Here is a 25,168-nt window from a genome sequence, read left to right on the forward strand (position 1 = left end):
TGCCATTGTCATTTGGTGATTGCAACCTCCCAAAAGGCATTCTCTTTCTTCTGCAAAACAAGCCCACAAACACAAATCCTGAGACCCCCCCTGAATCACTCCTCAAGTTAAACAGGAGAAGCAGCAAATTGGTTTGATATCTATACTACTCCTGAGGTACCTGGCTTCAATTTTTCTTGGCTATGTACCCAGGAGTAGAATTATGGGTCACAGGTAATTCATAGAAATTCAGTAAATTCAGCTTCAGTAAATTCTGCCAAACGGTTTTCCAAAGTGTTTGTACTGTTGACGAAAATAATCCATAACCAATCTATAAATGAAAATTTGGGCGAGTTTATTCTGAGCTTAAATCTGAGGATTATAACCCGGGGCCTTTCTTCCCGAGGGAAGAAAGGGCACCAAAGAAGTGGGGTGCACAGACTGGTTATATACCCCCAGAGAGGATGTTTCACATAGGATTGAAATGTCCCTTTTACAAAAGTCGCGAGACTGCTCTGTGGGCACAGCGATTGATGGAAACAGCAGGTAGGTCTTCTGTCTCAGTGAACACAGCAGGGTGGCAGTCTGTTGTCTCCAGCTGGGTGGTCACAGGTGAGTTGGGTGGTCAAAGATGAGTGCAGCAATCAGTTCCTAGCCTAAGGAAAAATGCTTATCCCTAAGGAAATGCTAATGTGGGGGGAAGTTGCACCTTTATCTCAAGGGCCTTTGTTCTGGCCATAGGAAATGTCTAAGCAGATATGCAATGCTCAATAGCCACAGCCAGGCCCTTTTGGAAAAAACAAAGTCAGGCCGAATTAGGTTTATACCAAATGGCTTCCTCATATACTCCAATATATCCTATTGCTTGCCATTTTTATTTGTCAGTACCAACTTTTATTTCCCTCAGCAGTGTATGACATAGTCACCAACTGTGATATGGCGATTTATAATAAGAAATATGTATTTGTCCCAGTCCTCATTCCTGATACAGAGCTACTAAAACCCCAGGAATTCAACCACACTGGAGTTTTGTATTTTTGTTTTTGTTTTCTGCTGAGGAAGATTCGTCCTGAGCTAACATTTGTGCCAGTCTTCCTCATGTGGGTCACCACCACAGCATGGCTGATGAGTGGTGTAGGTCCACTCCTGGGATCCGAACCTGTGAACCCGGGCCACCAAAGCAGAGTGCACCAAACTTAACCACTACACCACAGGGCTGGCCCCCTGGAGTTTATGTTAATGAATTAACTTTTGGAAAGCTCCTAAGGATGGAGCTGGTTGCCAGGGAAACCAACCATGAGATCAGAGGGTTGGAACTTTCCGTCCCTACCCCCAATGTCAGGGGAGGGGAGAGCAACTAGAGGTTGACCTAATCACCAAAGGCCAGTGATTTAATCAATCATGTCTGCATAATGAAGCCTCCCTAAAAACCCCAAAGGACGGATGTTGGAGAGCTTCCAGGTGGGTGCACACATGGAAATGCTGGAAGGGTGACACTTCTGGAGAGGGCATGCAAGCTCTGCGCCCCTTTCTGTCTACTTTGCCCTAGGCATCTCTTCCATCTGGCTGTTCATTTGTACCCTTTGAAATATTCTTTGTAATAAATCAGCAATAACTAGTAAACTGTTTTCCTGGGTTCTGTGACTCATCCTAACAAATTATTGAACCCAAAGAGGGGGTCCTAGGATCTCCAATTTATAGCCAGTTGGTCAGAAGCCCAGATGACAACCAAGACTTGTGACTGGTGTGTGGAGTACACAGGGATTGGGGGCAGTCGTATGGGACTGAGCCCTTAACCTGTGTGGTCTGATGCTAACTCCAGGAAGATAGTGTCAGAATTGATTTAAATTGTAGGACGTCAGGTGATGTCTGCCAGAGAGTTGGAGAATTGCTTGTTGTGGGGAAAATGTACACATTTGGAGCACAGAGGTATTCAGTGAGTAGTGCACAGAGGAAGGAGGTTTTCCTTACACCAACAGTCAATACTTTCCTTTTTCTTTTTAGTCTTTCCAGTTGGTACGTAGCAGTATCGCATTGTGCTCTTAATTTTCACTCTTCTGATAACTAAGGAAGTTCAGCACTTCTTCAGATGCTATGAATGGGAGTTTCAAGACTCCCACTGAAGTCTTCTGCCCACTTTTGTATTCAGCCGTCTGATTTTTTCTTACGGATTTGTAGGAGCTCTTTATGTAGTCTATACGTGAGTCCTCTGTCACATACAGGTATTGTGAATATTTCCTCCCACTGTGTGATTGCTTTTCACTCTATTAATGGTTTCCTATGACTAAGTTCCTGATTTCTTGCAGCCGAATTTGTTGTGGCCAACACCTACAGGACTTTATGTTTGTAACACGGCATAAAACCCAGGCACTTCAGAAGGACTGGGACCGCCTCAGTCCTGAGTGTGAGTCCAAGCAATGCCGAGCGTGTGTACTTGCTGACTTCTGCAGCTATGTACCTTAACATCAGGGGAGATGAGGTGGAGGGGGCTGCATATGTTGATGGACTCATCTTTCCTGGCTTGTAACCTTTGCTTGCTGTAATCCTCCAGCATAGCTTGCCTTCAGTGAAGCATGTTGCAGTAACTTCTATGAGCTGAACCACAAATCTTAACCCCTTAGTTCCAATTTCCCCTTTCTAGGTCCAAGTGGATCTCTTAGACTTACAAAGGAGATGCGCAATTCTGTTGAGAACCATTGTCTTCTCCAAGCAGAGATGGTGTGCTGGTTCCTGGTCCTGTCGACTCCACTGGCCGAGGACCCACTGGAGTTGGCCAGCTTCTCACAGGTTTGGCCGCCTGGTCAGTTTCCCCAGCTGGCTCCAGGTCCTGGCAGGTCAGAGCTTATTGCAGTTCCCTGGGCTAGAGCTATCAATGTGTCCCGTGATGAGGGTGGGGCTGCTTATAACACTGAACACGCAGTGGTAAGACAGTAGCATCTTTAGCCAAAATTTGTCAATTGTTAATACTAGATGGAATGTCAGTATTTCAGAGATCTTTGTACTATGTGAATGAGGCGCCTTTAGGATTTAATTTTTGTTCCTGAAGTTAGCTGATTAATACCACTAATGTTACAACAAGGGTCCCAAATCGGTCGATTTAATTTAAACTACTGGTCAGTCCTGAAGATGGAGCTCTCAGCTGGTTGTTGTCACTGGTGGGCTCAGCTTGTCAGCTTGCTATAAAAAATATAGCAACAGTCCGTGTCAGTGGTATGCACATCCATGTCACTCACTTGTCCTCTCAGATCTGAGCTTTTTTGATTCTCTCACTTTTCCTTCTTTTCTTCCAGAGATCGGCCTCTCTGACATAGCCAACAAAAATCCAGAGAAAGCACAGATCAGAGCACACACAGGCCTCCTGGCCATCGTTGTACCAAGCGTGTCTGCAAGATTTTGCCTCCAGTCATGCTGCTCACAATGGGCAGCACAATACCAAGATTACTCTAGATCATACAAACCCAACTAAATGCATCTCAGACATAACAGGGCTCATTAGCTTGTCCTGTGAGTATTGAATTGGCTTTTGCAGAAAGCAAGATACACATTTATTATTCAGCCTGTAATTTAGGAAAACCTCTTATGGTAATCTCTAAATGGCTGGTGGGGCTATATACATATATACACCTTTTGGAAAAGTAATTTGGTAATATGCATTAAGAGTCTGAAAAACATTAATGTCCTTTGTCTAAATAATTCCACTTCTGAAAGTCTATCTTAAAGAAATCAGAATCAGGAAACCCTTTTTGGACAAGATATTCAGCAGCATTTATCTTCATCAGCAAGACCTAAATGTCCAAAAATAAGGGACCTGCTAGGAAATGTACAGCATCTCTACCACTGGGAATATTATGCAGTCATTGTATATGTTGTTTACCAACCATTTAAAATTATGAGATAAATCCATACACAGAATACTACTCAGCAATTAAAAATGAATGAAAAATCGATGTATGTGACAACTTGGATGCATCTCAAGGGAATGATGCTGGCTGAAAAAAGCCAGTCTCAAAAGGTCACATACTTATGAATCCATTTATATAACATTCTTTAAATAAAATTTTAGAGATGGAAAATAGATTAATGGCTTCCAGAGAGTAGAGATAGTAGGGAGCAGAGAGGTGGGTGTGACTCTAAAAGGGTAGCATGAGGGAGCTTTGTGATGATGGAGCAGTTCTGTATCTTATCTATGACGGTGCCTGCACAGAGGTACACGTGATAAAATCGCATAGAACTATACACACATGTTGTAACATTGCTTGTTTCCTCATTGTGAGTGTGTATTATAGTTACCCAAGATGTTGTCATTGAGGAAAACTGGGTGAAGAGTACATGGGAACTCTACACTTTTTTGCAATTTCCTGTGAATCTGCCATTATTTCAAAATGAAAAATTAAAAAAAATATAGCAACAGTCCTATGGCATAATGCTAAAGCAAAATAATTATGATATATATGTGTGTGTATGTGTATACATACATACACACCTATATACTTAAAGTTGTAAACAGTAATTGTCTTTAGATGGATACCTTTTTTTCTTTTTACATTCATGTGACTTCCAAATAAATGTATTATTTTTAGGATGGAAAAAAAATCATTTATTTATTTTGCTGAGGAAGATTAGCACCGAGCTAACATCTGTGCCAATCTTCCTCCACTTTAGACATGGGTGAACCCCACAGCATGGCTGACAAGCGGTGTATGTCCACGACTGGGATCCAAACCTGTGAATCTGGGCCACAGAAGCAGATCGCGCCAAACTTAACCACTATGCGTGGGGCCAGCCCCCAAAAATTTTCTTGAAAGAGGGAGAACATCCATCGTAAGCCTATGATTGGAGTTTGTTCTTTTTCACTCAGACATCTGCCCATGCATATATTCTTTCTGAGGTCTCCCCATTTCCCAAACTGAAAGGCATACCAGCTGTGCCTTCTCCTTTGTTCTGCCTCCTGAGACACCGGCCTGCTCCTGTCTAGGTTGTTGACAGCAGCTTCACTCCACTTTCCACGTGGAACACTCTGAAACATGAGGCAAAACAGTGTAAGTCTCCCCGTGGTGCTGTCCCATAGCCCCGCGGTTAGTTTGTTTCTTATCCCTCCCAAGTGGTTCTTTCAGAAAAACTGGGAGAGGCAAAAAGAGGGAGGCAGCTTCAGTGAAGACACTTGGTTTTCTGCCCACAGTCACCTCCAGTGACTATGTCAGCATCAGAAAGCTCTTTCCGCTTCTCTGATTCTCCCCAAAGCCCTTCGATGTTCCGCATGTAGTCATCAATCCTTTGGGATTTCTTCTCAAATCAGGGCTCTCAAACGAGGACTAACCCCATCAGAACAGTAGTAAGCTAGGGAGGTGAGCATGAGCTTCAGAACCAGGCTTGCATGGTCTGCGACCTGGACGCAGCTCAGCCAACACCTGCCGAACCCCAACTGCGTGCCCTGTGCCACTAGCTGGTGATACATCGTGCAGGGGACCCCGTCCCTGCCCTTGAGGAGGAGCCTTCAGGCTAGAGGAGGAGGAGCTCAGTGTTCTTCCCCTACTTTGTAGCTTTGGTCAAGCTGTTGACATGTCTGACCCTCAATTTCTTCTTCTGGGTGACAGAGAAAATCCACAGGGAAGGGAGCTGTTCTCCTGGGCTCCCCGGCCTCATCTTACCTATCTTGAGAAAGAGCTTCTTGAAAAGAGTTAATTTTTGTTTGTGGACTTTTAAGTATAAAACTGGCTGTACTGTTGACCTTCTTCAATAAAACTTTTATTTTAGCCTTTAGATTACCTCAACATGAGACATCTGACATGAAATTAATTTCAAGTATTTCTAAATCCTTCCAATGAGAAAGACCAGACCTATGAATGTAGATTCTTTTTTTTTAAGAATATTTTTTTTTGAGAAAAATTAGCCCTGAGCTAACTGCTGCCAATCCTCCTCTTTTTGCTGAGGAAGACTGGCCCTGAGCTCACATCCATGCCCATCTTCCTCTATTTTATACGTGGGACGCCTACCACAGCATGGCTTTTGCCAAGTGGTGCCATATCCGCACCCAGGATCCGAAATGGTGAACCTCAGGCCACCAAGAAGCGAATTGTGCGAACTTAACTGCTGTGCCACCAGGCTGGCCCTGAACGTAGATATTTTTGAAGACCCCTTCCATTCACGCAGCAATAACGATCCTGCTGATGTGAACTGGGAGTGCCATTTAGTTCATTAGTGGCAATAACAGAATTGAAAACAGCTATAAATTGCGAATTGTGAGTTATGAGCTCATAAGGGGAAACAAATGAAAAACTGAGTGGTTACTGTTTTCATTTCCCTACCGAAGATAATTTTGAACTCTTCGACTGCCTTTGTCTTCATTTAATTGTGTTGGAACTCATTCAGCATGACCAAAGGTAACTTAGTAAGAGCTACAGTGCGAGCCCTTTGGCATTTGCAGTTTATTGGGAAACTACACCATCTCAGTTTATTGGAAAGAGAACATAAGGAAAACAGACTTAGACCCATGTCCACGGTCATGTGGTGTCATAGTTAGGGACATGGGACCTGAAGCCAGCTGGCACGATCTGAGTCCCCAGTCCAGTTACCAGCTTTGAGAACTGAGATCCGAGTCAGTTTCCTCATTTCTGAGTGACAGGTCTAATAGTACCAACGTCAGAGCTTCGTTGTGAACAAGATAATGACTCTAAAGGCTTGGCACAGTGCCTAGCACACAAAACCTGGGTTCTTGTGATATTTAAAATCGCGTCCGTCCAGGCCCTGGGGTTTGTAGACTGCCCAGCGTCTCCATCTCCTGACCACTGCCTCGAGGTCCAAGGACTTCCAGAGCTCCCTGGAATAGACCAGCAGTTCTCAGGAATCCTTTATACTCTTAAAAGTTACTGAGGACCTCAAAGAGTTTTCATTGATATGGGTTATATCCATCAAGATCTGTCATATTAAAAATTAAAACTGATAAAATGTTAAAATATTTATTGACTTAAAAATAATAATGAAAATTACTATATTCTCCCAAATAAAACACGTTTCGTGAGAAGAGTAACACTATGTTTTTACAAGTGTCTTTAATGTCCAGCTTAATGGAAGAGAGCTTGATTCTCACATCAGCTCCTGGATTTAATCTGTTGGACTCTTGTTGTTTTGGTCGATGGATATGAAGACAATGACTCAGATACGTGGTTGAAAAGCAAGCAGTATTTTAATAGCCTTTTTACACAGTTGTGGCTATTCTTCTTTGATACAGCACCAAAATTGTTGCACAAAAAAAGTTGTAGTTTCTTAAAGGTTCTTTATGATGTAGAATCTGAAACCATATGAAAGAATTTTCAATTTGTTACATTAAAATCCATTGGGCCTAGGGCTGGCCCAGTGGCGCAGCAAAGTTGGCACGTTCCACTTCAGTGGCCTGGGGTTCACTGGTTCGGATCCTGGGTGTGCACACGGCACCACTCATCAAGCCATGCTGTAGCAGGCGTCCCACGTATAAAATAGAGGAAGATGGGCACAGATGTTAGCTCAGGGCCAATCTTCCTCAGCAAAAAGAGGAGGATTGAAGGTAGATGTTCACTCAGGGCTAATCTTCCTAAAAAAAAAAATCCACTGATCCATCCTGCACATTGTGTAGATCTTTTACCGTGGATGATTTTTGGATCATCATACATTAACTCTTTGGAAAATATTATTCACTGCAATATGCAGATCTTCCAAATGTTGGTTATAAACATTTCATGATACAATGTAAAAAATTGCATTCATCAGTATCATCACTGGTCTCATGAGAAAAGTATTTTAAGCGTTGAGAAGCTGTGAAGCTCACAGTGGCAAATGCAGTTTTCCAAAATTCTAATTTTCACATGAATGTTTAAATTTTATCATTGGCAACAAATAGTATCAGTAGATTTCCTTGAAGTGACAGGCTCACTTCGTTTGTTTTCAAGAAAATGTGGCCAAGTACCTAAAGCTGAAGAGCCATCATTTGTCTGATGGTCATCCTTTCAAGTAAAAATGGTGTCCCATGAAATAAGTGGCTTTATTCAGCTCATAACTCAAACAATCGCAAAGTGCTTCTCTCTGAGACCGCTATGGATGCAGCAGGAGTGCTGTCTGCGTACTTCCCAGTGTGTCAGATAGAATATTAATAGGATATTAAAAATTTAATCGAATGTTAAAAAAGCATGTGCTCAAGGGATGACTTTTAATAAAATTAATACTGTCTACTGCTTCATCAAGGACATTCTTAAGTGATACTGGCTTTTACTCCTTTTCTCCTGTGAGTACATACAGTGAAGAATATGATTGCCAGAACGACTTAGGGCCGCTGCCTTGATTCATGCTAAGCACCAGCAATTTTGCCCAGCCTGGGTATTTCACATCAGTGCAAATGTCAACGCAGTAAAAAGGGCAAATAGTGTCTTACTTTTATTGTGAAAATAGTTTTGACCTCACTGACCGAGAGTCAGAAATACCTCCCAAGGTTCCACGAACCACACTTTGAGAACTGCTGCCTTAGACCAGGGATCAGCAACGTTTTTCTGTAAAGAGCCAGACAGTAAATATTTTAGGCTTTGCAGGCCATATAATCTCTATCAGGACTGCTCAACTCTGCTGTTGTAGTGTGAAAGTGGCCACAGACAATATGTAAATGAAGGGGTGTGGCTGTGTGCCAATAAAACTTGATTTACAAAAACAGGCAGATTTGGCCCAGGTAGTAACTTACTGACCTCTGCTTTAGACAATCCAAACTGTTTATGGGCTTTTAAATCACAAGATGTCCATTAACCAATCAAATCAGGACACAACAAAATTCACCCCACCGTTCCTGACTCACACAACCTCTTCCACGCACCTTCATTATAAGACATTCCCTACTCAGTTTTAGTCTCTGTGCCCGTCCTAACATTGCTCTCAGAGTTTCTCCGGTCAAAGTCACAATAGGAAACAGATGTCACACTCAAATTATACAACTCTAGGGGGGTTTGGATGAGATGGGGAAATCACAAAGGATATTGCAATAACCCAGGGCTGGTAGAGTGGAGCAGTTAGCACCTCTAACCCCAAAGAGACGAATGGGGGAGGGATTGTCAGAACCTGGAAGGAAAGAGTCATGTAGGATTAGTGACCTAGGGAAATAAATACCCTAAATACCCTACTCTTCTGCCCATTCAGATCTCTTGCTGGAGCAGCCCAATGGCAAAACCCAACTGGAAGCCAGAAGCCTAGGGAGCCTGTTGGCATGGTTCACGGGAGGTTGTACCCAGCCTCCTGCAGTGGAGGGCAGGGTATAGAAATGTGGAGAGTGACTCTGGGCGGCAGATGGAAGATATGTGGCTCAGTGATGTCCTGTAATTGCCTGTGGACTGGCTGTATCCTCACCTAGACTGCCCATCGTGAAGTCAGGTGCAGGCCCTTCTTCACCTCTGGATCCACAGCTCTTACCCAGTGCCTGGTCCACTACAGGGTTCAATAAAGGTCTGCTGACAAAAAATGCACGAGAGTCCCCATGTTGTGACCAGGAGGCCCTCCAGAGCCAAGAAGCCCTCACTCATCTATAACTTGATCATTTGAACCTGCTAACACTTCCTGTTGTTGCTGCTGCTGAGCCAGTGCTGAGCGGACCAGACCCCCAGCCCCTTCTCCAAACTTAGCACAACTTGTCCAAATAAAGAGCCTAGTACCTAGAGATGTGATGAGATATTTCTGAATGTAAGTATAGAATCCTTCCTCAAACACAGGATCCCCGCAGCACCTAAGACTAGCAGTGTTTTTCAGATATTCTTTTAGCAGCAGAGGTTTCCCTCCTGTAAAAAAATCCTGTGGAAAACACCACTATGTAAACCAGACTAAAGGAGAGCCGTTCTGGTTGAAGTGGGGGTGCCCAGAGTGCCACTCACTTTGCCTCTCCTGGACTAACCCTCCAGGTGTCCTGGAGGTGCCTCCCACAGGCTCAGAGAAATATGAGTTGAAACCCACTACCTTTGGGAAGAAATGAAGGACTGATGTTGCAAGCGAACCTAGGAAAACCCTTATAGCTTTTTCAAGTCCATAAAAATAACAGTTAAAAAACAGTACTCAAAATAATCCAAGACATTTATATCACATAGAGAAATACTATTTGTTTTCATTTGCCATTTTTTCCTTCCTAGAACATCATCTGGATATCTCATATCTTCTATCCTTTCTTAAAATTTTTAAAACATTAAAAATTGTTTATTTTTACAATTTTTAAAAGTACTAATGTTTTCTTTTCTCTACCCTCTTTTTAATTTGTTGAAACATTAATTTTTATTTTAGCAGATTGACAGCTGCACCAGAGATCAAGTAGTTCTAACAGGCCTATAACGAGGAAACAGCGTCCCCTGGCCCCCTCTTCCCCACAAGTTCTTCCCAGAGACAACCACTTTCAACTCTTTTAGTTGCTTTTTCTGGTATTTACTAACATCTTATCTCACCTAGATAAGACGTTTATACTGCCCTTTTTTTATCTATTACTTTTAGTAATAAATAAGAGGTGGCTGGCTGGCAATGCCCTGTGTTGCCACCCATTGTTGCTGGGAGAAGCAGGTGCTCTGCATGGCTCCATGGGAGAGACAGCTGGAAGCTTGCACCTGCTGTCTCCTGGACATGGCCCTGTATGCCTTTTTCCTTAGCTGATTTTAGTCTGTATCCTTTCTGTGTGATAAACCATAACTGTGAGGATAACAGTGTCGGGGATCAGAATTGGCCACCACAAAATGTGTCTCTTTGCCTTGATTATTGTTAAGAACAAAAGACTCTGAAAGAAACCTTCCCCCTAACTGCCTAAAAGAATTTAAGACAGAAGGCCTGTTCCAGCAAGGCGCTAATACCATAAGATAACATTGTCTGTAGCCAGCCCAGCAAACACTTGTTTATCAAGCATTTGCTTTTCCATCTCCATGTGAATTGCCTTCCTCCCCTTTGAAGTCCCAAACCACTGCCCCCCAACATCCTCCTTTGCCTTTAGCTGAAGATGGTATTTAAAGTGGCAACTCGCCATTCTGGCGAGTTACTCAGCTTTCCTGGGTTTCTCCCACCTACACGTGTTATAAAGCTTTGTTTGTTTTTCTCATCTTGTTCTGTCTCGTGTCCATTTAATTCTTAGGCCAGCCAGAAGGACCTAGAGGGTAGAAGTGTCTTCCTCCCCTACAACAGCTTTTCTGAGTTCTGCGAGTCCTTCTAGCAAATCACTGAACCTGAGAGTGGTCTTGGAGACCTCTGAACTGCAGTGGGGTTTTTTTTAAGATTTTATTTTTCCTTTTTATCCCCAGAGCCCCTGGTACATAGTTGTATATTTTTAGTTGTGGGTCCTTCTAGTTGTGGCATGTGGGATGCCACCTCAGCATGACCTGATGAGCGGTGCCATGTCTGTGCCCCCAGATCCTAACTGGCGAAACCCTGGGCCGCCGAATCGGAGCACATGAACTTAACCACTTGGCCATGGGGCCAGCCCCCTGCAGTGGTTTTTTTTAGGTTAAAACTTAATAAAAACAGAATACTCAGCTTTAATAAACAATTAACATGTATCTAACTGCTACTTGTAGAAACAATCTTGAATATGATACCCTTTAGAGAAATCTGATGGAAAGGCCTCAATTTTAAGATAAATGGGAGCATGTTCCTAGTATTTTAGGCTTACGGATTATTTACTAGCTTGCTTAAAAGCCCCGTGGCTTCTTGGTGTGGTTGGAATAAAATCCCAACTCCTCTCCCTAGTTTACAAAGTCCAAGTCTTTGAACAGTTGGTCACTTGTCCCTGCGCCTCCACGCTCTGTTCCCCTTGGCCTTTGTTCTGTAGACAGGCCAATTCATGCCAGCCTGGGACCTTTGCTCTGGCTCTTTCCGCCAGCAGAAGAGCTGCCTCCTTCTTGTCTTTTCTTCCTCAGCTTCTCCCCAGAGATTTCTCTGACCCCGAGGAAAGCAGCCATCCCCCCAGTCTCCATCCCTTTACCCTCTTTTCATTCTCTGCCCAGTCCTCATCCCTGCCAGACGGGTTCTTGATGTTGTATGCATTCATTCACGTCTTTCTTCTCTAGATGGAATATACGTTCCATGAGAACAGAGCTCTTGAATGTCTTCATGACTTTACTTTCCTAGGACCTAGAAGAGTGCGTGGCATATAATATGTGCTCAGTAAATATTTGCTGAGTGAATGAAGGGATGAATGCCTGATCTGGGATCATAGGATTTTAGGCGTTAAACATTTCTCTCATTCGTTTAAGGATGGTGATTCTGTCTCAGCTTTGCATTAGAACCACCTGAGGAGCTTTTTAAAAGTCCTGATGCCCAGGCCGCACCTAAGACCAATTAAATTGGAATCTCTGGGGGCGGGGCCCAGATATCAGTAGTTTTAAAAGCTCCTGGAGTGTTTCCGAGGCTGAGTCTGAGAGGCTGCTCCCAAAGATTGCATATGTCGTTACCACTAGATGGCATTAGAAACTGTTCAGATGTCACCAGCCAGCACCTTCATGCCCAGGCCCCTAGCTAATGACGATCCCATTACTTCACTTCCTTTATTTTACAATTAAGCAACAACAGAAGATGAACTGTAATTAACTGTTATGTAATTACTTCCAATATAAACACCTGATGTGTTTTATACACACATCTGATGAAACACATATAAATCTATGGTATATGGAATTATTTTTCTGAATGAATTTTACCTATTTCTAATCACTTTCCCTTAAAAAAAGAACACTTTAGGCATACAAAAAATTATACACATTACTACATTAAGCACCTGTATGCCCGTTACCCAGGCTAAGAGATCAAAGATACAAACACAATTGTGATCCCCTGGATATACTTCTCCTCTTCTGGACTCTTCTTCAGAAATGTTCTCTGCCCCCTCCCCCTAAATTGGTCATGCATGAAGCTCCCACCAGCTTCCGTGGCTTTTCTTCTGAGCCATCAATATCCTCCCTCATATACACATTTTTCCCCATCCCCAGATAGGCAAAGAAAAAGGCCTGATGGAACACTCAGCAAACTGTGGGTGCTGGGGAGAACTTACATGGTGTCTATAATAAGCTTCTGTATTGTCTGAAAGTTTCACAAGTGGCATGTCTACTATTTCAATTTTTAAGTAATTTCCTATTAAGTCTTGTCTCTCCCTAGCATTTGACTAGTTCTAATCTTCCTATATGGAAAATGCCAGGAGGAGCCAGAGGAAGGCAGAGCGTCTCAGTACTTCCTGGAGAGCACTCTCTGGGGCTCAGGGTTCCCCAGTCAGAGGAGGTCTAACTCCATCTCTCTTGCTCTCCTTCCCTTCCTCACTCTGGGGATGAAGGCCATCCCCATGCTGACTTGTTTGCAACAATGATGGGGGTTACTGCTGTGGGGGACTGGTCTTGGCCAGCCAAGATATGTCTCTTTGGCATGAGGATTATTTGAGGCTGATTGCTTTTGATAAACTGGGACAGGGAAGGAGGCTCTGAGGAGTGGAACTTGCTTGCCTTTTGTTAAGAGACATTTACATTGTAAAGGAAATCTCCTTCTGTAAAGGTCCCTCCCTCTCTGTACCAGGAAGAAGAAAGGGGATGACCTTCTCTCTAGAAACTCTTAATCAATACCAAAGGCAAGGACTTAAATCTGCATAATAATCTTATTCCTGTTTCTGGTAACCTCCTGTAACTGACTCCCCTCACCCCCAACATCCTCCTTTGTCGTTAGCTGAAGATGATATTTAAGGTGGGGGCTTCAGCCATTTTGGTGAGTTGCTCAGCTTGCCTGAGCCTCTCCCATGTATACATGCTATAAAGCTTTGTTTAATTTTCTCTTGCTATTCTGTCTCATGTGAATTTAATTCGTTCTCCAGTCAGACGAACCCAGAGAGGGTAGAGGAAATGTCTTCCTCCCCTACACTGCCTTCAAGTAGAGAAAATTTTAAGTTGCAGAATTCCTTTTAACAGAAGAATGTACCAAATGTAATAGAGACCAGTCCACCGGCCTTCAAAATACAGAAAACTAGAGTAGAACAAGTTCCACTAAAGTTCCTGACAGCAACTCAGAGTGCGGGCACTGCAGTCTGGTGTTGGATCAGCTCATTACTGACTTTGCATCTAGTGGAGACCCTGCTCCTGAGCTCAGGTGCAAGGGAGACCTTGAACACACCATTTCCAAGCTGCAGAGCCTGGTGAATGGTAAACTGTTTTACTCAAGTTTCCCCTGGGAGAGCATCACCTAGTCAAGCCCTGTGAGGAGTCTGAGATTTTACCTGACAAGTTAGCCTGCACAGTTTCATGGCTGCTCGTGGAGGAGACTCCTGTGTCAGAGAAGAAGGAATGTTTATTACTCACAACAATAGGAGCAGCCAGAGAAGCAGCATTTGTGCTAGTTTCCAGAGCTCCAGCTCCCAGGGTGACACCGAGAAGGCCAGGTGACACCTGCATCATAGTGGGTCATGTTGCAGGAGAAGGACCCAGAGCTTGTGGAATCCACATCTCTTATAGTGGGCGGCAAGCATATTTGACCTTCGTTGCAGAGAGGGACATCTTTAGTCACGCCCACCCTTTGCCCCAAGCTGTTCATTATACTCAGATCCTTGGAAAGATGATCCAGAACAAAGGCAGTCAGTGCCTTGCTCTGCAAGACCCAGGGAGAATTGTCTCTCAATATACTGACTGCTAAACAAAAATACCCACCATTATTAGTTCTGAATCGTGTAGGGGAGCAGAGTTTGCTACCCCAAAATGTGTCTCTTTGGCCTGATTATTTTAAGGACCAAAGACTCAGGGAGAAACTTTGACCTTCCCCCTAACTGCCTAAAAGAGTTTAAGATAAAAGGCCTGTTGCAGGAAGGAGCTATCACGATAGATAACTATAGGATAATATGAACTATGTGTGGTAGACAGGGAGGAACCTAGCAAGGCCCATTTGATCAAAGTCCTCCCCATGTCCCCTTGTCTCTGCATGGCCTGGCAAACAACTGTTTACCAAACATTAGCTTTTCTATCTCCATGTGAATTGCATTCCTCCCCTTTGAAGTCCCACACCACCACCCCCAACATCCTCCTTTGTCTTGAGCTGAAGATCTATTTAAGGTGAGAGCTTTGGCCATTTGGGGAGTTACTGAGTTTTCCTGTGTCTCTCCCATGTATACAAGTTATTAAATTTGTTTGGTTTTCTCCTGTTGTTCTGTCTCATGTCAATCTAATTCTTAGGCCAGCCGGAAGGACCTAGAGGGCAGAGGAATTGTCTTCCTCCCATACAATTGTATGTGTTTTAACTTAAATGGGATACTTAGGAAAACGAATCTCACATAAAATTCAGCTCCCCTGTATTTCCTTACTAGGCTACTTAGCCTCAAAGCAAAGTAAAAACTAAATTTCACTTTAGACATTCTGAGAATGTTTTCTCCAGGCTGAGCCCCTCTGGGAGAGAAGTAGTAAGTAAATTACATTTCCCTAACCAGACAGGAGATTTTCATTTCTTGCTACTTTGCTACTGGAAAGGAGAAAAAGAAATCTTAGCAAATGTGCTTAATAGAAAAACTATTAAATATGAATTTATATTTACCTTGTGACTAGGAAATTATTACCTCTTGATGAATTTCTCCTTTCCTGCCTTCCTATGGGGGTGGCCAGCTATGGGTGAAGCTTTGTTCTTTTGAGCAGGTTCTGGATGGGCATGCAAATGAGCAGAGGTGCAGAGAGAGCCTGCAGGGGAAGCACAGAGTGTGTGCAAAGGGGGAGGGACGCTGACGAGGAGGGTTGGGGGCGGGAGGCAGGGCGGGAGAAGAGACACATGGCTGCCCAAGGAAGTGGAACCTTGGGAGACAGGAGTCACAGCGGAATTTTCTAATGTTTTCTGGTGTGATGTTGGTGGAACCTTTTCCATTTCTTCTCCATGAAACTTTATTCACATTATTTGGCGATGCTTTTCAGTGGGTTTGGGGTTTTAAAAGTTATGGCTGTACAACTTTGGCCTTGGGGTGTAGGGTGACAGAAGAGCCAGCCTGGGAAGCCCAGTCAGATTTGGGTTGCAATATTACTTTTTAACCCCTAAACGAATCCTACTGGTTTACCTGTGCAGTAATTGGGAAAAACCAGGTTGCTGAGCAGACACTTTGGAGAAGACCTCTCTGCCTCAGGTAAGGAAATAATCAACTGCAATGAAGGAAAGGCTATTTGGGAAATATTTATAAGACAAAAGAGAAGCATCTGGAAGGCCATCCTTCTTCCTTCCTCACAGCTGCCCTCTGTAGAGAAAGGATGCCCTGCACACTGACCAGTGCTGTGTATGGGTGTGTTTCTCAATACTCCTTTTTCGATCCTTTCTCACATTGAGCATGCTCAAGACCCATCACCACTTCTTGGAAACTCTTGCTTCTACTAGCTTTGGGACCACTGGTTACCTAAGCAATGAAATAACAATTGTTAGTATCTTGTGTCTGCTTGTGTCCAGCGGTGTCTTCATAGTTTACGTGCATTACCACGTTTAATCTTCACAACCACTCCAGTAGATAGATACTAAAATGTTTCTCATTTTCAGTTGAGTAGACTGAGCCTTGGAGACAGAAAAGACTGCTCCAGTTGCTCAGAAGTGGAGCCAGGAGAGAAACAGCCCTGTCTCTGACATCAGAGCTGGAGCGCTGGGCAGTGAGGGATGGGGATGCTAAGAGAGAAAAAGAAATACGAGCACACAGAGGGCAATAGGATGGCCACCATGCTGGAGTGCCCACTGTGCGTGAGGGCTTGGCGGAACCATTTCCAGGCCTCACTACAGTCCTGGGCACAGTGGAGGAAGTGGGCCCTGCTGGGGGTAAGGAACTTGTACAGGGTCACAGAGCAGCAGAGCCAGGTTTTGGCTCTAACGTGGGTGCTCTTTGCCGGGTACCACACAGCTCCAAAACAAGCTTTGCCTTGGGGCTCGTCCCTCTGCAGCCACCTCTGTCGGGCAGGACCTAGGCTGGTCTTGGCAGCAGCCCAGGGCACCGGGCAGGCTGACCCACCTCGGACGGGCTGCACCAGGCCTGTTCCCCACCCAGAAGACCCTCCCAAGTACCTCAAATTGCAGGCACACACAGCACCTTTTCTGACCCTTTTTATCATCTGTTCTTCGCTTTCTTTTTCATCGCCACCTACACAGTACCTCTCCTTCTCCTCTGCAACACCACTTGATGTTGAAAAGCCATAATGGCATCATATGCACTCAGGAGGGAGTTATTGATTTTTTGTGTAAAATATTAACACGTCTTTCAGGCTATTTATGTCCTTAAACCGCAGAGATGCACCAACCACACCAAGACCTAGTTTTCTTTCTGGGAAAACATCAAATATTTACCACTAGCATTATTTTTTTTTTCTCTCCTCATTTTTTCTGCGTGTCAGGACTCTAAGTAATAACAGCCATAGGTCGGCCGTGTTAATGCATTGGCTGTGTCAGGTCTTCAGGGTTCCATATGGTCTGATGGCACACAGAGCCATATTCTCACATTAGTATCCCACTGACCTGATTTTCAGTGGAGCAATCTAAAGTCATTGACTCAATTGCTCCTGTCAAATTTTGTCTCTGATGGAATGAAAATGCAAGATCTTTTTGGCATGTGATCTTTCAAATGATCCCCTGTTTTTTGTAGAAGTACACATGATTGATAGCGATATAAGCACAGGGTCAGAGTAGGCTCTGTTTTCCCGGGCTCCACAAAGAGGGCCAGGCTCTGAGGCACGATGGAGCCTCACCATCAGGAGGTGGTCCAGGAGGGAAGGCCATGATACTCTTGGGGGCTTCTTCATACGCTGTCAGTCAACATGGATGCCTATTCTGAAGCTGTGCAAGGCAGTCGAGCAGTGTTTCCGAATCATGTGTGGCAGGTACCACACTACGTGTCACCAAACCCTTTCCTCCTAAGTGCACAGTGAGACCACGTTGCACCTAGAGAGATGAGACTATTCTGGCCAAGGGAATGTCTAGGTCCAGCCCATAAAAATCTCCCAGCCACACGCCTCCATTCTCTCTCTCCCTTCCCTGGCTGTTTTGGAGGCCATGTGTTCCATATGGTATGACTATGGCAGAAGGGCACTGGGACCCACGCTGCACTCTGACGTGAAAGTTGATAGACTTTCATTGCGTTAGGTCACTAAGATAGCCTGTCTTTTCCTGCCCGTTCAACTGTGAAGTCAAGTTTCTTGTTTGTAATAGTCAAGTTTCTTGTTTGTAATAGTTTCTTGCTCAAATAATTTGAGAAGCTTTGGTTTAGACTTATTTATTTATTGCAGAACTTCTCAGAGACGTTATTATTCTAACACATATTGTGCATCTTCTAGAGAGGTTTGGCATGCCCTTGTTTGACCATAGGGCCCTTTTTCTGCAGGTGTCCCATGGGAAGAACATTCCAAAGAATTCACTCAGGAGAAAGACTGCCTTAGAGACTTGAAAATGGTAGAGGTCTGTTGAAACTTCAAATGGGAAGTGGTGGCACCTCTGTGCCCTATAGTGTGTCTTGGAGGTTTCGGAGACATTGCTCATAGGGTTGGAAACTGCCATCATCACCATCTTTGAGGAGAAAGACAAAGACAGTAATTATGGCAATACGCCTTACATAGTGGTATTTTCCAATGTTTTCAAGTCCCCGGCCTGGAGAAGATCAAGAGAATTCCGTCAGCTGGCTGCCCGGGCACGAAGCTCTAAGTGGCACGAAAACATCGTGAGAAGCACAAGCAATGAAAGAAAAAAATAGGTAAATTGAACTTAATCAAAATTAAAAACTTTTGTGCTTCAAAGAACACTGTCGAGAAAGGGAAAAGACAACACACAGCATGGGAGAAAATATTTGCAAATTATGCATCTTTTAAGGGACTAGTAACCAGAATACATAATGAACTCTTACAACTCGGCAATAAAAAGACAACCCGATTAAGAAATGAAAATCGTCTTTCTCCAAAGAAGAAGCAAATGGCCAAAAAGCACAGGAAAAGATGCTGAAGTCATTAGTAATAGGAAAATGCAAATCAAAACCACAATGAGATACTACCTCACACCCGCTAGGACGGCTCTACTAAAAATGATAGACAATAACAAGTGTCAACAAGGATGTGGAAAAACTGGAAGCCTCATACACTGCCATTGAGAACGTAAGATGGTGGTGCAGCTGCTTGGAAAACAATTAGGCAGTTCCTCAAAAAGCTAAGCATAGAACTATCATATGACTCAGCAATTCTACTCTTAGGTACATACCCAAGAGAAAAGAAAACATGTCTATGCAAAAACTTGTACAGAAATGTTCATAACAGTGTTATTCATAATAGCTAAGAAGTGGAAACAACCTGAATGTTCACCAGCTGATGAACGGATAAACAAAATGTGGTTAAGGGCAGGCCCAGTGGTGCAGCGGTTAAGTGCGCACGTTCTGCTTTGGCGGTCCGGGGTTTGCTGGTTCGGATCACGCGTGTGGACATGGCACCACTTTTCAACCCATGCTGTGGCAGGCATCCCACATATAAAGTAGAAGAAGATGGGCATGGATGTTAGCTCTGGGCCAGTCTTCCTCAGCAAAAACAGGAGGATTGGCAGCAGATGTTAGCTCAGGGCTGATCTTCCTCAAAAAAAAAAAAAAAAAGGAAAGAACAGGAAAATGGTCATGTGGAAGACAATTCTAAAAAAGTTCAAATGTTGTCGTTTAGGGCATGACGATATTGGACTTGACCTGAGCCCTGTGCTCTGAAAAACAGCGACATTAAGTCCCCCCACTTTTTCATGTCCTGAAATCCCACCACTCTTTTGTACTCCAGGAAACAACTAACCGTAGTCGAAAAGAACCTGCCTTGCCCATGTGACTCAGATAAGACTCGCTGTCCACTCTTTCTCGATGCCACAGACCTGGTGGGTGACTCCCTGGTCTTCTGCCTCTATAAAACCCAGGTCCCTTCCTTTACATTGAAGCATTCTTCATTAATGAATGTTCTTCCTCTTGCAATAGCCTGAATAAAATCATCTCCTGAATTATCTGGTGCATTTTTGTCTCTCACAGGCATATAATAAATCTTTTATTTGAACATAAAGAAAGAGGTGTACAGTTTTTATTAGTAGACAATCTGTTCTTTCTGCCCCCACTGAGAAAATGTTGGAAAGATATTTAAAGAATGTCAATTTGAAGGGATGCCAAATTATTTGCCAGCCCAGGGTACCCACAGCTAGAGTTTGTCTTGAGCAGCTATCTCAGATAAAAGGACTGTGCAGCAAACTTCTCTGAAAAAAAATTCACCCCCTTGTGATGACAAATCAAGGGACTTTTTGTTTTTTAAAGCGAAACCTCTCCAAGAAACACTACAGTTTTCCATTTCTAGGGTAACCATCCATATTCCTGTGTCTAGGGCTCTCTCTCCATTCCTAGAGTTCTCCAAATGCCAAGCATCTAGCTTGTCCCAGGTTTTGGATATTATAGAAAAAATGCATACATGGAACTAATTTCATGCCAGATTATCAGATTTTTCATGTTATCGCTATATCTTATTTCTAACTTCTTTTTGTATCTTGACCATCATGTGTGTGTTTCTATGCTTAGAGCCATTATAAACCATGGATGGCAAATAAAATGGAAGTCCTCTGAGATGATCACAATTCAGTAGCACACCGAACTTTCTCACGGGCGGCCTTGGTGAATAGATTTGTTTTTTGGTCTGTTAATGAGGCACATTGCTGAGTTGTCCTGATACATTCACGTAGCCGCTCCACTCCTGGATTCTTCCCAGTGATCTGCTGGGCAGCCTCGGGAGCTGGACCAGCAGCATTTCCCAGATTTTTTTTGATTTTCCTCATGCTGAACCATAGGAGTTTCAGGAATATGAAATGCTGTCCCATTGAACACTCATGGTCATTTCTTCTGTTACCTACCAAAAGGGGATCTGATCTTGTCCTGGGCAAGATCTTGCTGGCCTGGGCAAAGCAACTTGGACATTGATTACTTCATCAAAGGAGCCGTTGAGTCTGGAAAATCAAGGGTCAGGACAAAGTGTGATTCAGCTTGGAAACTGCCTGGGCTGCCCCCTCCGATCAGGATCAGGATCCAGCTTCAAGCTAGTTTAATAGATTAGAGTGGAAAGAAAACTGTCCTTGGGTCTATAGCTTCTGTTTTGCTGGTGCTTTGAGGGCAGGAAAGCTGAACCCCCCACCATCCGGTCACTGTGTGCCTGCTGTGGCGTGTTTGTGTTGTCAGGGAGCAGAGGGAAAAAGCAGCCCTGGCCCAGTGTCTCACCCACAGTGCTAAGAATGGGCGGCCGCGTGCTGGAGCCGGCAGGGAGCCGAGCCAGGAGACCCAGGCTCTTGTCCTGGGCTGTCACTCTCGGGCTGTGAGACTTTGGACATTTCCTTTCTTTGCGCCTGTTTGTCTTCATCTATAAACTGAAGGGACCAGATCAAATAATCTAGGAAGTCCCTTCTAAATCTAGCTTGTGGTCATCAATCACTTTGGAAGTAATGTAAAAAGTTTAATTGACAGTGACCCAAAAGGGTTCTTTCTAACAGTAGGATTATTATTAGGTCTGGGTGTTTCCAGCAAGACGGTGCTTACCATTCTCCTAAGACATTTTATTGAGCACCACCAGGCACTTGATAAAACAGGGATGAAAACAAAGATCCATACCTGCATAGAACTTAGCATCTGGGCAGAAAGAGACAGACCCAAGACAATAAATGTAATAAACACTAACTTATATAATAGGCAACAAACTGCTTATTTGGGTACTTCCAGCAAAAGTGACAATCCAAGCAGATACTCCAAAGCAACCTACTGTGGAAGTTGGTTTGCAAGTTTTGAATATTTTATTGCTTTCTTTAACCAAGTAACTACATTGCCCTACTGTAGAAAGGGGGAGTGGGATGGCCAAGGGGTCCTGATTCTTGCCTTAAGAGTTTTGTTTACAAGTAACCAAACCAATTCAAGCTGGATTAAGCAAAAAGGAAGAATCTATGCTACAGATCCAGGGGTTGTGTGTAGAACCCAAAGCTGGACCTAGGACCCAGACCAGGGTGCGGCAAGCAGGGTGCCTGGGGTGCCCATTTGCAGGAGGCACTCCAGGTTGGTGCAAGGGCAGGACCGCACCCAAGAGGAGGACCTTGGGCAAGTGGCACATCTTGGGTGCCTCACCTGCCACACCCTACCTACTCTGGCCTGGCTGGGCCTCCTTAGAGGCTGAAAGCAGCCCAGATGCCTCCGGGGGCCTGGGTGTCTTTCCTCTGCCCAGGCCCGGGTTCCCTCTGCCACACACTAGCAGGCACATTCCAGGAGCCATTATCCCACATTAAATGCATGTTGCTACAAAAGATGTTAAAGATTTTACAATTTGGTGGTAGAAATAAATATTAATTTGATTTTACCATTTTCTCTTCATATTTTGGAGCCCATAACATTTCTTTCCAGGACTCAAACATTTTCAAGCTCACCTTAAACCCTCAGCCAACCGGTTCTGATTGCTTCCTCTGCCAAAGGGCCCCAGGTGAAATCAATCCGATGCTATCTGATGGCCAGATTTGATAAAGAGGCCAGGTAAGAACCTGAGCCACCTTGGGGACCGGCTGAGAATCTCAGAGCAGACACACATTCTCCATTAGCCGCCTCCGAGGGGGCCAATTTCAGCAGAATCATTAAAAGTTGATGATTCTGCAAATGTCTTTTTGTCAGCTGTGTTACGTGTGGTGGGGCAAGTCAGGAAGGGTAGTTTTCCTCTGAAACAGAATTAAGCACTAATCAAAGAAAGGCAGTAAAACAATCCTGCTCATAACCTTCGCCTGACTGTGAAATTCAATAGTTAAGACTTTTAAGAGGGATTCAGGAGGAAAGGAGATCTTGGGGTACCACTGAAGCAATTAAAAACCAGGACATGCGAAAGGAGATCAATGAGTGCTTTCACAACAAATCAGAGAGAGCACGAAGACCAAGGCTCAGCAGGATTTTTTCCTCCAAAGAATTTCACCATCTCCCTGTTTGGGCTTTGATAGTTATTTTAAGGCACTGGACAACAGCACTGAGTGTCAGGGCATCCTTCTGCATCCAGCCCCAATGTGGTCTGGGGTCCCACATCTCCTGTAAGGAGGCCCTCAGCCCTCCCCTTGGGGAGAACCCAAAGGGCCCTACATAAACAGAGAAACAAGCAACCTGAGTGAGAGGCTGGACGCTCCGTGGAATTGGAACTGGTGGCAGAGCTGAGCAAGAGCCCGTGTTTCCTGACCCCCGGCCCTTACCACCCACTACGGAGACAGAAGTTGACCATAAGTCATTTCTACAGTCTGAATAATATTCGTAAATGACTTGCTAACACCAATAGTTTAGAAAGCTAGTGCTTCAATTTCGCCGTCTTCCTTTTCTGTAAAAGCAGAGATTATGGTCAGTGAGTTCTGTTTGTGGAAGGACTTCTTTCTGGTTATTTGTCACAAACCCACAAGTGATCAACATAATCACCGGATCTGGGAAAATGGCTTATGAGCAGTTTCACATCATAAAAACTTCTTGCTATTATTGAAACAGAAAAAAAAATGCCTGCGGGCTCAAAGAAGGAGAGGGCTCTTGACGAAACTGAGGGGCGTTGTCTAAGGGGTAGGTCACAGACGGAGGAAACGTTTGCCTTCTCGGTTTCTCTTCACTGCTTTCCTGAGCAGGTGAGAGGGTGTGCACCTCTTCTCCCAGGGGAGCCATAGCTAGTCGTCCGCCCCAGAGAGGAGACTGCAGGGTCAGGAGTTCCTCATCTCAATGTGTGGGATGTGGTCAGAATAAGTTGTCCTCGTCCATCCTCAAGCCCCGAGCAGCCTGTCATCAGGGCCTGCTCCCTTAAGGAGTGAAAGGGCTGCATGTGCTGTGGCGAGGACACCACGGGCATGGCGGGCAACAGGGGGCTTCGCTTCCACTGTGCTCACCACACACCCGCCAGGTCTCCTCGGCAGGTCCCTTAGCTCGCACTGCTGCTAACTCTCTGCAGAAGCTGGGGTCAGAGACGAGGAACCACCTCTTCCACATATCCCTGCCCTGCTCAGCCGAGGGACTGGATGTGGGAGGGGGAACCTGAAGGTTGATGGCTTCCTGTAGAGGGAGACAAGCACCCTCCGACAGGAAACTGCCCCCGACTGGAAAATGCACCACGTTTCAGACCTTCTGTGCAGTCAGACTGCCTTTTCCTCCCATCCTAGCCTCTGAGTGTATGAGGAGCCGAGGGAACTAAGACCAGACCAGGGGAAGTGCGGATGACCCTGCATGGGGGAACTTAAGTGGTTAACAGCTCTGCACGTAAAGCTCTCCTAATTTTATCATTTGTGCACTTAAAGTAACAGAAGAAACTTCTGGCATTGCAGTGAAAACAGAGGGGCAGTGGCCAAAGCCAGAGGGACAGCCTTTGGAGGAGAGAGCCCTGACTTCAGATGGTAGCATCAAATGGGACTGTTAGCGTGCTCAGAAACTGTCACTCATTCACTGATTCATTCATTAAACACCTGCAGAGGGCACCACCAGGTGAGGCAGTGGGGAGAGAAGTGACTAGAACACAGACCTGCTTCCAGGAGCTGACAAGACAGTGACAACCACATGTGAGAGTTCTAGGCTATCAGAGGAAGCTTCCCATAAAGCTGAGGACGAGCAGGAGTTTGCCAGAGGTAAAGGAGATGAAGGGTTGGGGAGAGAAGTGGACCTTTCTGGCGGAGGAAACAGCAGTGTGAGGGCGATGAGCTCAGCAAAGCCGGGGCCGCGTGTGCAGGGCTCCGCGTCTCCGAGTGGCGTGAACACAGCATCTACCTCCCAGTCAGGAGGCTGTTGTGACCATCCAGATAAGAGACGACAGGGGCAGTGGCAACAGAGGTAGAGAGAGGAGGAGGTGGGAAATACTAAGGAGGGTGAACACTAAAGTTAATGATGAGTAGGATGTCACTGATCCAGTAAAAGGCTAAACTGCCGTGACAAGAGGCCCATGCAACGGCTCAAGGCAGAAAGATAGTTCTCTCTCACTAACAGTCCCACATAGGGGTCAGACAGGGCTCTGCTCCACACAGTCACCCAGGGGGATGGTCGCCCTGCCATTTCCCGTACATGGCTTCCAAAGAGGTCCAGGTTGGTACCATCCAACTAGAAGGAAGGGGGAAAAGGCATGGAACCTTTACAGTCCAGGCCTGGAAATGGCCCCCATCACTCCTTCTCACTTCCACTGGTGAGCACTTGGGCTCATGGCCACTCCAGGGTACAAAGGAGGCTGGGAAATAGCCTTGAGTC

At 44.8% G+C, this 25,168-nt stretch overlaps 1 long non-coding RNA gene across 1 annotated transcript; it reads right to left on the reverse strand.

Moving 5' to 3' along the window:
* Positions 1 to 1,992: 1,992 nt before the first annotated feature.
* On the reverse strand, positions 1,993 to 22,644 carry LOC138917810 (uncharacterized). Its single transcript, XR_011426280.1, has 4 exons — positions 22,363 to 22,644; positions 20,815 to 20,907; positions 4,899 to 4,996; positions 1,993 to 3,156 (listed from the first exon to the last, which is right to left on the reverse strand). It is a non-coding gene; the product is annotated as an uncharacterized lncRNA (long non-coding RNA).
* Between the last annotated feature and the right edge of the window lie 2,524 nt (positions 22,645 to 25,168).

The sequence above is a fragment of the Equus caballus genome, chromosome 15, assembly GCF_041296265.1.
Source record: "Equus caballus isolate H_3958 breed thoroughbred chromosome 15, TB-T2T, whole genome shotgun sequence".
Classification (NCBI taxonomy): domain Eukaryota; kingdom Metazoa; phylum Chordata; class Mammalia; order Perissodactyla; family Equidae; genus Equus; species Equus caballus.